Consider the following 13868-nt stretch of genomic DNA (forward strand, 5'->3'; position numbering starts at 1 on the left):
CACGGACATTCCAGACGCTGATGACATCAAAAGTTAAAACTGGCCACACGGGAAGCATCCCGCCAGGCTGCAATTGTTTGTTAAGGGGTTTTCAGTTCCCCTGGCACAAGTCGCAGGACATCATTAGATTAAAATAAGATAATAAAATAATCATAATTAAAAAAATAAAATGCATGAGTGTGTGCCCATGTGGTCTAATTAAAAGCACAATAGCTGGGCTGCTGTACGCACGAAAACCGATATGGAAATCAACATCAGGCGGTGTTCATTCGCCTTCATTTTTGTTTTGAAGCCATTAAAGAAAGCGACTTGACTCCTTCATTTCCTCTGAAGCCTCATACCCAAAACTTGAAAAGTATTCAAAAAAATGTGCTCCAAAAAAAAGTATTTTAGTGTGTTTTTATTATTTAATTAAACAAAAATATTTTTTATTAATGATAATAATACTGCACGAAAAGCTCCATAAAGTATCATATCAGTATGATACTTTATCCATAAAGTATCATACTATAAGTGACTCATACGTTATAATAAAGTAAATATTATAAAGATGCAGCACAACGAGCAGCACCGCAGCAGGGCTCTGAACACGTGAACTGATTCAGCCCCATTTATGAAGCATTTTGTGAATTATACACACCACTGAAGACATGATGGCAACGACTGCTGATGGCCTTGTAATAATGCATTGCATTATGTTACTAGCCATTCAGCCGTGCAGTCTGTTCATTCTCATCTGCTCAAATACATGCTTTTAAGAAAAACACCTGGAAGCAGGTTGGCTGAACAAAGCGTGACAAGGCTTCATGGAAGTAATGCCATAAGCGTCTGTCTCAGGGAAAGAACCAGACTGGAAGCGACATTTCTAAGATTTATCGAAGGTTGTCATTCAGCAAAATGAGAGAGAAATATACCACTTCTACAAAAGTGGGAACATTTTTATAACACTTTAAACTCCATAAAATGCCAGCCGGTGAAGAGTAGGCAACCTCCACAAAACTGCTTACAGTCGCTAGATTTGAAGAATTAAGATAAATGTGCCAATTTCTGTTTGTTTCGTTTTTGTTTAGTTTTGTTTTCATTGACAAGGGAGTTCAATAATGCGTCCACATCAGGAGGAATCGAAGTAGAAAACGAAGAATTTTTTTGTTTGTTTGTGTGTGTGTGTGTGTGTGTGTGTGTGTGTGTGTGTTTGACAATAGCTGGGCTGCTGTACGCACGAAAACCGATATGGAAATCAACATCAGGCGGTGTTCATTCGCCTTCATTTTTGTTTTGAAGCCATTAAAGAAAGCGACTTGACTCCTTCATTTCCTCTGAAGCCTTTCGACTCAGAATTGTTGATTTATTGAGGCCAGTCAAATGAACACAAAGCCACTTTTGCAATCGGAGCTTCCGAGGCGGCCCCACGAAAAGAAAAGATGGTGATAAATAGGTTTTTTGCAGAGCAGTGGCTCAGTGAACTGTGCCTACATTAATCCCTGTTTCTGAACGATGCCAAAACAATTATGATAAAACAGGTAAGCAGTGATGCAGCGGCAGACGCCCGGAGGACGAGCGGCAGTGCGGACTTGGCGCGTCGCTCCTTTCCAAACGCAATTACATTATATGGGTCTTTTCATCAATTCAACCTGGATCAGAACTGTTAAGAAAGGATCCAGAGCCCACGTTTTACACAAGCCCGCTTTCAGGCCTACAATACCACCATCTTGCTTTAAATTTTAATTTTTCATAATTAATTGCACAAAATTAACAAATTAACTAAAAATGTGTAGACATAAAATTTAAAATACAAATGGAAGCTTTTTCACTTGTGGACCCCATTGTATGCGTAACCAAATTACATTAGTTAATGGCGACCCATAACATGTATCTAAATCAAATAATTGAATAACATAACAAAAGGGACTGGGATGTTTATAACTTTATGAATGATGGCATTCAAACTGAATGAAAATCTATGGGTGCAGATTCCACGTCAGTCTGCTAATAAGTACATAACAAATGAATGCAATGAATTTCACCAGCCTACAGAAATTCCTCAGAAGGTGCACATGTGAAGAAATGAGTTTGATGGCATGACAGCAGTCATCTCAAATGTAATAATGACAAATATTTCAAATCAAGTAAATCCCCTTTGAAAGACCCCTGTGAAAACGTTTGGCATATTTTCAACACAGTGAAGCTCCATGATTGTTTGGTTTTTCATATTTTCAGGAACACACAAGAATATTTCATTCAGATGGGATTTGGGAAATGATTGATTCCCTTCGAATTTTAATTATTCATTTGTTCGAGACTTTGATTTATAGTTAGTCCCGGTTTGCATATCTTAAGTGTTTGAGTAATCAAAAGAGGAAACTGTGATGACCTCCAAAAGCTTTTCTGAGTGACTGTACAACAAATGCAAAAATCACAGATACCATACAATAAAATAAAGATTACAGTATGTGTGTGTTTGGCACATTTATGCACCTACACATAGAGAGAAAGTCATGACCTAAAGATGAAATGAATGATTTTCAGCTTGAGATTTTGCTGGCAAGTTCAATTAACACTGGATTAATATTTCAAAATTTAATATTTAAAATTATTTCAACAATACTACAGATGAAAAAGATGGTTTGGTGCATCCCACAACTTGTGTCACGCTGTATTATGTTCAATGTCACTCTTCTGGATCAAGGCTAAAAGATAACATACATGCAGGAGACATTTCAAATCAAGCAGCGACTTATACGGTGAACCGGGCTGATACTTATTATTATTTTTGGTGGAGAATGCGGGAGGCATAACATGAATGTTAATGAGGGTTTTAAGACCTCCTGTAGTAAAATTAAGGATGCCTGCGGGTGGATTTACAGCACTCGAACATGGAAATGGTGAGGGAACCCCCCTCATATATTCCCTTGGCACAACTTCAGTTTGCTTGCTGAAATTCATCAGAATTATTTTATTTGACTGCTGCATATAGAGAAATGTCAAAGCTTAACTGTACTTAAAGGGATAGTTTACCCAAAAATGAAAAATCTGTCATCATTTACTCAGTTGAATATAATAGTTGGGTCTTGTTAATTTTACCCTCTAATATTATAGTAATGTACCAAATGAGAAGCTTCCCTGTATAGTTACAGCATTAGCTGGGAGAGATTTTTTTCCCTTAAGAAAACCAAATTATCGGTATCGGCAGATTTCATTCTAAATAATCGGTAGCGGCAGAAAAAAATTTAGTACCGGTGTATATTTACTGTATAGTTGCTCTTTCCATAAAATTAAAAGAAAAATACACTAACGTTTTAAGCTTAAAAAAGACAGGTTTATTGTAATTTAAAATGTTTGATTTAGTATTTATTTCTATTTTTCTCTTTAATTTTTAATGTTTTTTGTATAATTCTCTTTTGTTTATAATCTATTATTGTTATTTTAATTTTAGTTTTATAGTATTTTAGAACTAAAATTTAAGCATTACATTTTTTAAGTAAATGTAATGTTAATACACTAACTGAAATTCAAAAATGCTGAACAATGTTAAATTTCTCAGCGCACTGATGTTTTTAAGTCTTTATGTTCCAAGTTTTACAATACATCACATACTAGGGATGCACCGATACCACTTTTTCCAGTACTCGCCCGATACCGATACTTTTATTTTTGGTACTTGCCGATACCGATGCTTCAATCAGTCTAACACAAAGTTGTTTTTGTTTTGCTAATAAATGCAATCTGCTAAGTGAAATAAAGTATTTGAAAACAAATAGTTAATGAATAATCATGAACTCAGGAAAAGTAGAGAGAAATCAGCTCCAAATAAGAATAAATACACACTTATCGCAACTATTGGGCAAGTTGGTACTTAAAGTATTTGGGGGAAGTCGTGGCCTAAAGGTTAGAGAGTCGGACTCGTAACCCAAAGGTTGCGGGTTCGAGTCTCGTACCGGCAGGGATTGTAGGTGGGGGGAGTGAATGTACAGCGCTCTCTTCCACCTTCAATACCACGACTGAGGTGCCCTTGAGCAAGGCACCGAACCCCCAACTGCTCCCCGGGCGCCGCAGCATAAATGGCTGCCCACTGCTCCGGGTGTGTGTTCACGGTTTGTGTGTGTTCACTGCTGTGTGTGTGTGCACTTAGGATGGGATAAATGCAGAGTATGGGTCACCATACTTGGCCACATGTCACGTCACTTTCACTCACTTTCAAATAATTCAATCTTTTTTTTAATAAATATTGATATTGACTGATTTTAATCCCAAGAATATTTATAAGATTTCTCTCCTTTTGTCCGTTTTTTATTTTATTTTTTTTACCTTTATCATGCATTCTGGGATAAGAATATATGGCGGCTTATAAATTTCAAAGAAAATCATGAATACATAAATACATGAATACATTAATAAGATAAAATGACAGAAATGCTGATTATAATAATTCAATACCAAAATGCATTAATAAAAAAGAAAATTAAATTTACAATAAGATTCTATTTGTAACAAATTAGCTAACTACATTAGTTAACATGAACGATACTACAGCATTTATTAATCTTAGTTAATTTCAACATTTGGTAATAATAAAATCAAGCTCATCTTTTAAAGGGATAGTTCACCCAAAAATTAAAACTCTGCCATTTACTCACCCTCAAGTTGCTCCAAACCTGCATGAGTTTATTCTGTGGCACACAAATGACAAAGAAAATATTTTGAAGAATGTGGGTAACCAAACAGTTTCTGGCCTCCATTGACTTTCATAGTATTTTTTTCATATATGTGGACCAGCAGCTATTTGGTTACCCACATTCTTCAAAATATATTTTTTTTGTGTGTGTGTTTAACAGAAGAAAAAAAAACTCATACAGGTTTGGAACAACTTGAGGGGGAAAAAGTGAAAAAGACTCTTTTTCATTTTTGGGTGAACTATCACTTTAACATTTGTTATAGGAATAGTTCACCCAAAAATGAAAATGTGATGTTTATCTGCTTACCCCCAGGGCATCCAAGATGTAGGTGACTTTGTTTCTTCAGTAGAACACATTTGATGATTTTTAAGTCCAACCGTTGCAGTCTATCAGTCGTATAATGCATGGCAATGGTAACAAAATCTATGAGAGTAAAAAAAACATGCACAGACAAATCCAAATTAAACCCTACGGCTCATGACGACACATTGATGTCCTAAGACATGAAACGTTTGGTTTGCGTCAGAAACCGAACAGTATTTATATCATTTTTTACCTCTAATACACCACTATGTCCAACTGCCTTATGAACTAAAATAAACAATAAATAACTAAATAAATGCTGTAAAAGGATATTGTTCAATGTTAGTTCTTATTAGCATAAAGTAATGTTAGCAAATGAGACCTTACTATAAAGTGCTACCATAAAATAGTAAATTTTACCTAAAATGTGCATGTGCTATGTTCCAAATAGACTTGTGCCAGTATTCGGTAATGCGATATATCACGGTAATGAATATGCACGATATTGTTATCGTGGGCACTTCTAAATACCTTGAATAATTATATATTACAAATTATTCCAAATTTTGAATGCATTTTAAGAATACTTTTCCCATAAACTGGTCAAAATGCACAACACCGCTGGCACTTTAATCTGTGTAAAACTTTTAACTTTATACATTTTTCTGTATTGCTTTATTGCATTTAAATGTTCAGTTATTTTTGCGATAAGAAAAAAGTTATTAAACCTGTTATACTGTATTATGACAGCACTTTTTTTTTACTTAATTTCAATATCGTGATAATACCGTATACCGTAATAAAAGCATTAGCAATGAATCGCAACATGAAAATTTGATACCGGCATATCCCTAGTTCCAAATCGTTCACTTAATTTCTTTGTCAGTTAGAGGCTGTGTTAAAAGGCAGCTCACTAGGTTTTGCAGCAATAAACACTCCCGAATTAAACTCCACTGAGTCATGAAATGTAGTTTGTGTGCTGCGTACTTAGGTGAAAGTATTATTCTTTGTTGTGGGCAATCAGGGCCGGCTAATTATCTCCCACTCAATCATGGCAATTGATTCACGGGATACTGGCTCCACTCCTAGAATTACACTAATGGTGCAGGCTACTCCGACACGCAGTCATAAATCGTGTGTGCCGGCTTCTCGGGTCACATAACGTGGAGCTTGGGAGTGATGGGGAAAAGCGCAAAGAGATGGGTAACATGCACACTCTGCCAGCGCACTGCAGAGACACCTGGCATGATGACAACCCAGAGGGAATGGGGCGGAATGGATGTAAAATTTGTGGCCGTCATTCTGCCAAATGTCCAAGAGGCTTCCTTCCCAAAGGCTTTGAGCTTTTTCTTTAATCTTGCTTTTGGACCAAACCTGATTTGAATGGTGCTTTCACACCACATTTCTGTTACTACTATAGCAGCCATTTGACATGACTCCTTAAAATCTCCCATGGAAAAACTAAATATTTTTCATAAATTGCTAGTTTTTCATGTTAGAAGTAAGGAAATTACACCTTCATGTTAGAAGTAGGGAAATTACACCTAAGGAATGGCAAAAAGCCTAGTGATGCACCATTAAAAATAAATAAATAAATAAAAATAAAAATTTGAACTGAAAACAAAACCAAGAACAAAAACAACATTTAATAATAAATTAATCACATTTATTTAATAATCATCACTTAAATAAAAACTGAGTTGCATATAAACTATCAAGTTGAAATATATGTTGACATACATTTATACAACAGTTCTCTCTAGTTCTTGAATCTGATTGGCTGAGTGCCTTTTCCAGCCATGCGATATTCTACTGATAACAGCATTCCAACCGTTTCACCGTTTGTATCACTCTGTTTGCGGTATTTCTCACAGCCTGTCATGGCTGACACCCAAACTCACTATAATGTTATAAATAATACTGTTTTTGTGTCACGGAATGTAGTTTTAAGAGTTTTTAGGTGAGAATGTATTTGTTTAGACTTCAAATATGCGGTTTGTTAATAAAGATAATGTCTATTTGAAAATTTGCTTCGATGTTTTCGTAGATGTGAGCTTTTAATACAGAATTTTAAACCTTCGTTACTAGTTCTAAATTCATTTTCTAATTAGTAACGGAGGCTTGGGCTCAGCTGTTGAGCTGTCAGCTTGAGATTTGAATCCGTGGCGGAAGGAAATAGTTCCGTAAAAAAATAAGGTTTTTAAAGGCATTCCGTTGTTCTCGCTTTTTTTATTGAAAAAACTGTTGTATAAACGCAATATCATGCGAGTAGCCGTGTGATATGGTTGTATTGCATGCTGTGATTACCTGCAGCCTCGTGCCTACGCCAGAAACACAGCCGTGCTGATATACAGCCATATCACACTGCTACTCGTGAGATGCTGCTCATACATACATTATATATATATATATATATATATATATATATATTAGGGGTGGAACGGTTCAACTTACTCCCGGTTCGGTTTTGTATCACGGTTTTAGAGTCACGGTTTCGGTACGGTTCGGTATGTGCGATGTTTAAGCAAAAACTATACTGTCAAATAAAAATAAAGAAAATAAGAATAATCTAACTACAGGCAACAGCACAAATAAATACAATAGAGTAAAGATACAAATAAAATAAACAGTGATTTTCAGTTTTTTTACAGTTTTTTTTCTAACATTAGTTTTCAGGTACAGAAATTGAATAAAGTAATGAAATGTAAAACAGCATTGCATATTTGACTGTATAAATTAAAGATGAATCTTTATTAAAGTTACAAAAGCTATTCAATCAAGAGCAGTGAGTGATTTCTTTGTTGTTGCGGTTTGATTAATATTAAGAAAGTGCTGTCACTTTAAATCAAAACACATTTATTTGAGAAGCAAAATGACACAAAATGAAATGAATTTATGCATAAAACAATAACAAATATTTGCCAATGGGCTCAGAAAATGAACGTAATTCAAAGGGAAAGCATGTTTTCATTCCCCATTGACAGATGTTTGTTTTTGTTTTAAGCATAAACTCACTTTTTGTGTTCAGTTTCTTAGAAAACAAGACTTCATATTTTCATTCTGCATATCAAGTAAATGTATATTGATTTAAGGATGTTTAGATGTTAGTACTGGAAAACAAGACAAAAATACTGAGCAAGATACTATTTTTTTGCAGTGCATGCAACATTTAATGCAATGACTTTATGAAATGAAGACTTTCTGTTCTTTTTAAGGCTTTATTTTGGATTGCAATCACGAGGCATGATATATGTCACAAAGTTTCCACATGCATGTTAGGTGTCAGACAACCTTTTATGTGTAAATTAAACTAAATAAATAAACACTGTATGTGTTGCCTTTGTTTCATGTTGTATTTCATCTGAATACCTAAAAGAAATCAAGATGTGGCAAATACATTTTCACAGCACTGTATTCTTTTATAGCCAACTGCATCAGAATGACAGGTGCTTGAATAATTTTTTGCACTAATCTGGTCTATTATAGACAACTGTTCAACATATATTTAAGACATATATATCACCAGGTCAAGAAACATGAACTCAATTTGAGGCCGTGTCTAATAAAATCCGAAAAGTCCATCCCATCTGATAATCCAGTGGCAGTCAGACGGTCAGCGAGCATGGGAATGGAGTGATTCTGACATCTCCATTTGGTTTTCAGCCGTCTGAGTGTTCTCTGAGCCCTCTTTTCTTTCAGAGTGCTCTTGTCTTTAGGTCAGATGGGATTAAGAGATTAGATGAGCAGTAGTTAATTGCCAGTGCTGAGTAATTAACACAAGGGTCAACAAACCTGACCTCTTCTGCATGACACAACGACTTTTGAACTAATCAATCGATGTCTGGGGAGTAACTAAAACATAACTTTCAGTCGTGTGACAGTTATTCAACTGATTTTCCAGCTACTTTTTCCAACTAAGTGGTGTCGCGAGATAAAACTCTACATTATGGTTCTTAAAGTCATGTGGTATTTGCATGCAACTTTACAGCTGAGTACTTTTAGAAAATTTGTTTCGCTTTTATTCTTAATGTTTCTTCATGATGTTTGACATGCTGAATATGAAAATCACATTATGTTTTGTGTATCATTAACGGTGCTCATGAAAACTGAAAAAAAAAAACAGCTGATCTGTTATTACTAATGCATAAAAATGGCATAATACTCAGTTAACAACAGTTTAACATAAACGGTTACCAAAAGTGAGTCGTCCAAAATTCAGTGTACGTTGGATAATTTTTGTCTTGTTATGACTAGTCCCACGATGTTCTGGAATATTCCAGAAAGCACTAGAATATTACAGAATGTTATAGAAACTTCTAGAATGTTCACATTCTTGCAAAACATCTTTAAAAAAAACGTGCAAAATTAATACAAAAACGTATCTGCACTAAACAAACGCTTCATTATTAATGCTACAAGTTCTAAAATTGATGCTATACGTAAAAATAAATAGTACAATAATAATTAGCACCACAATATCTTTTCAAAATCAGTTTTTAAAGACTTTTTAATGTTTTTGGAAGAATCCTCTTATGCTCACCAAGTCTGCATTCATTGGATCAAAAATACAGAAAAAAAGTAGTAATATTGTGAAATATTATTACAATTTAAAATACCGGATTTTTATTTGAATATATTGTAAAAATTTATTCCTGTGATGCATGTCTTCAGTGTCTCATGATCCTTCAGAAATTATTCTAACATGCTGATTTGCTGCTCAGGAAACATTTCTTATTAATATCAATATTGAAAATAGTTGCGCTTAGTATTATATAGTAGAAAAGAGTTGTGCTTGTAATATGCTTAATATTTTTTGTCTACTTTCAGAATTCTTTGATGAACAAAATCTCAGACCCCAAATTTTTGAATGTTAGTGTGTACATGGTGGAAAAACAGATGGTGAGTGAAAGTGGCAGAGAAAAAAAAAAAAGTGTACTACCCAAGCTGTCCAAAGCATGAACACACTAAATATTTCAATTGAAGTCATAAGCAAATAGTTTCATAAGCTAGGATTGCCGTGTCAAGTTGTTTGACAGATTGCTTGCACTGTTTAATGAGGTTGAAACTAATTTATCGGCAGGACACTACATTTTGCTGTAATATTCTCTTCTGTAAGTGATATAAATTCAAAGTAATATGTTTCCATTATGCAAAATAGCACAACGTAACAGCAAGTGAGCAATTAAATGTCATAGCCTTCACATACTTCAAATGAACACTCACTGAAGCCACTAACCTGGCAAAAAAGCTTGGCAAATCCAGTAATTACTTGACTCAACCTGGTAGCTTGTAATCAGAACATGGTTTCCTGGCAGATTTATAAAAATCCCTGGGCACTCTTATTCCCATTGTCAGCCAATCAAGGTCTTTTCAGAGTGTATAGAGCAATATGCATCAGAAACTCTTTGTCACAAGTCACATCAAACAACCAGGGCCAGCTGAATCTGTTGGAGTAACTTTTGCCATAGAACATTCTCATTAGGTCTGTGCAAAAAATCGAATGCGATTGTCATGCGCATCTCGTCAGCTTCTGTGATTAGTAGTAAATCTCCAGCACGTGCTTTCAGATGGAGCGGCATTTACTACACAGAGCCGTAGTTCAATGACAAGCTACGCAAAATCGCATTCATAATCGCAATGAATCGACTGCAATTTTGTGTAGTGATCTACGGTTCTGTGTAGGTCAAGAAAAAAGGTTAAATAAAAAAATCTTGCATTACTTGTATCTTTGTCTAGGGCTAGGCAGTGAACAATATCATAGAGATAGCAATATAAATTATGTCGTTAACAATGATAAGTTCTGGACATTTTTCCTCAATCTTTATAGCCGATCACAAAGCAGAAATAAACACGACAATGAGTCAGTGCATGTGGCTAGTAAGTCTGCATGTTCTGCGTGTCTCTGTGTGAACAAATGGTGTAGTTGTATCTACTATACAAAAAAACCAAACACACATGATGCTAACAATGTTTTCACCGTCTGCTGTTTCAATATGAGACATGAACACACAAACTTCATCTCCAGAGCTGCTCTGAGAGTCACTTCACCAGCTTTACACCATTTCATTTGAGAAAAAAATATCAAACATACACTGACGCTCAAAGACCTTCAAGACAAACCGCCAAAATAAAAGTTCAGTTTTACTTGAAGAAATTATGACAGAAATATATTAATATTATGTACTAAAATGTACTTATCAATATAATAATATTATGATTATTTTTAAGGAATATCAAACAACCAAGATATTTTTACATCCAATTTATACAGTTTTGTCATGCATCTTATCTGACAAAAAAAAATGAAAAAATGTAATGTTTTGTTGTAACACCATTTTGATGATTACTTTGTATTAAATATTAAATCAAAGAATACAGAAAAAAAATAAAGACTGAAAACAGAATTTAGTGGAAAATGAAACAGATTTCATGGAACCACAGATTTTTCATGGAAAATTAAAAGACAGCTCCTCGGCAGAGTTTAATTGCGAGCAAACAAGTTACATTTACATTAATTCTCAAGGTCTAAAAAACATGTGGAAAGCATTTCCCCATTGATGGTAAATGAATATTGATAAATACTGATATTTTATGATACGGAAAGAAATATGATAATATTTTTGGCCATATGGCTGAGCCCTATCTTGGTCAATTTCTGAGCTTCCTTAAGAGGGACTAAATATTAGGCTGTACATAAAGTAAACTGAACAATTATGCCTTTCAGCCTTCTGAACACGAAATGTCTGTAAATGACACTTCAGTTCTGGCCATTTTGGCTGAGGCGTTTGTTTGGCTCGCTCTCTTTTCACTCTTGTCATTTGACAGGCCGCCTGCTGGCTTTAATGAAGACAGATAAAAGGAGGAGTGGGGGTATCAGCTGTGTCTGGGGATAAGGCGTGAAACTGGGTTTAATTGCCTCCATGATCAAGAGCCTTGAGGAGAGATTCGTTGCCCCTCATCCAGCTACAGCGAGTACACAGGACCCACTTCGCTCGGAGACGCATCTCCTTGTGAAGTTAAGAGACAAGCTTGCACCCTGTCCTAGTTGTCAACAGCCCCAGGAGAGTGGATTTCTGTCACAAAATCAAATAAAGAAAGTCCTGATGTGCAAGACTGAAAGAAATGCAATTTATGGTCAACTGCAACAGAAATACTAGAAATGAACCGTTTCTACCAATCTTAACACTTCTTGTTTTACACTTAAATTTCAGGTTTACTGAAAAATGGTGACATCTAAATCAGTGTTTCAAATTCATACAGTAATAGAGATAGTTCAGGTTTTCCAATAAATGGTGACATTTTGGTTCCAGTAAAATATGTTTGACCTATACACACACACACATATATATATATATATATTATTTTTATTTTTATTTTTTTTTACTGATATTAACACTTCTCTATTCTTACATTGATTTACATTAACATTTTAAGTTGGTGCCATCTAAAGGAGTATTTCAAATTCATACACATTAGTAGAGATAGATGACAATTGATTTGACCTTAACTTTTTAGCAATATTGTGACTTGTGTGTAACTGGTAATCAGTTTTTGAATACTGGGTTTATCCATAAATAGTGCCACTGAAAACAGTGTTTCAAATTCATGCACAATAGCAGAGAGACAATAATCAGATTGACCGTTATTTTTTTCCCAATATGTAAATTTTTTCACATGATCTGTGATCAGATCTTAAATACCAGGTTTACCCATAAATGGTGCCAATGAAAACAGTGTTTCAAATTCATCCATAATAGTAGAGACAGTCAATAACCAGATCGACCGGTTTTTTTTTTTTACCGATATTTACGTTTTTTGACAATGTTATTGGTTCTTAAATAGTTGGTTTTACAATAAATTATGTCATTTAAAACAGTTTTTCAAATTCATTCACATTAGTAAAGACAGACCAATACTATTTACTGTTATTAACCGTTTTTGCCTAATCAATATTTAAATATCTGGTTAACCGATAAATAGTGCACCTTTTACAACTGTTGTTTGTCAGACAGCATTATAATCCCAGTGAGATATACATATATGTATAAATAGGCTGGTTTCACGGTTCACCTCATCCCAATTGGACATGTTTCTTACATAAGACACACTGCTACTGGTTGTTGGACAAGTATCTGATTAGTCGACCATCATGGCCCATCCCTAGCAGGGATTTCGGTAGACTGCACAAAATCTTTGAACCACCATGAGATCGTTTATTTCTCAGAAAAAGCAATTCTAACAACACAAAATTCTTGGAATGAGGGAGTCAGTCTGACACATAGCGCACTGGTTATTAACTAAAACCTTTAAACCTCTCAGAGCTGTTTAATTACAGCGAGGTATTTGATCAAAGGCCCTCAAAGTCAATGGGGTAATTTAGCCTGCATCAATCTGAGAACATAAGAACAAAATCTGCTTCAACCCCACAGCCCAGCTCACTCGTTCACCCTCTTCTTCTCACCCTCCCTTTCTCTAAGTTGATAGGACAGATAATGAACTAGAGGCTAGGGGTTATCACAATAATTCGGTGCTAATTTGTTCAATTCAAGAGCCCTCAATGGCCTTCAAAAAGCTCTTGCCTGCTCAAAGGGACCTGACATCTGTGGTCCTTTAGCCCTCATTGACCACCAGGGCAACAATGGCGAGAACGAAAACTAATTCATCAGCTTGATTTTTCAGATCGCAATAGGGCTGGGTGATATATATAAAAAAAATTATATCGATATTGTCAATTTTTACGATATTCAATATATATCTCGATATGTTTGCATTTGCTTTTAAATAATAAAAAAAACATGAATTTCTTTTGCCCTCATTAAAAAAAACAACAAAAACTATTTAGATAGAAGTTATTGTTACAAAGTAAATACAAAATGTTTAGTGCAAATTTAA

At 34.8% G+C, this 13868-nt stretch overlaps 1 protein-coding gene and 1 long non-coding RNA gene across 2 annotated transcripts in view; one reads left to right on the forward strand and one right to left on the reverse strand.

Moving 5' to 3' along the window:
* Window positions 1-13868, reverse strand: part of wdr18 (WD repeat domain 18) — a 78529-nt gene that overhangs the window by 14599 nt on the left and 50062 nt on the right. The window lies entirely within an intron of this gene.
* The window catches only part of LOC107753822 (uncharacterized), a 16155-nt gene continuing 11491 nt past the window's right edge, over window positions 9205-13868 (forward strand). The window contains exon 1 of the long non-coding RNA XR_001641509.1: window positions 9205-9279. This is a non-coding gene — a long non-coding RNA (uncharacterized LOC107753822). The remainder of the gene's footprint in view (window positions 9280-13868) is intronic.

Source organism: Sinocyclocheilus rhinocerous, unplaced genomic scaffold, assembly GCF_001515625.1.
Source record: "Sinocyclocheilus rhinocerous isolate Xijiao unplaced genomic scaffold, SAMN03320098_v1.1 scaffold711, whole genome shotgun sequence".
In the NCBI taxonomy this organism is placed as follows: domain Eukaryota; kingdom Metazoa; phylum Chordata; class Actinopteri; order Cypriniformes; family Cyprinidae; genus Sinocyclocheilus; species Sinocyclocheilus rhinocerous.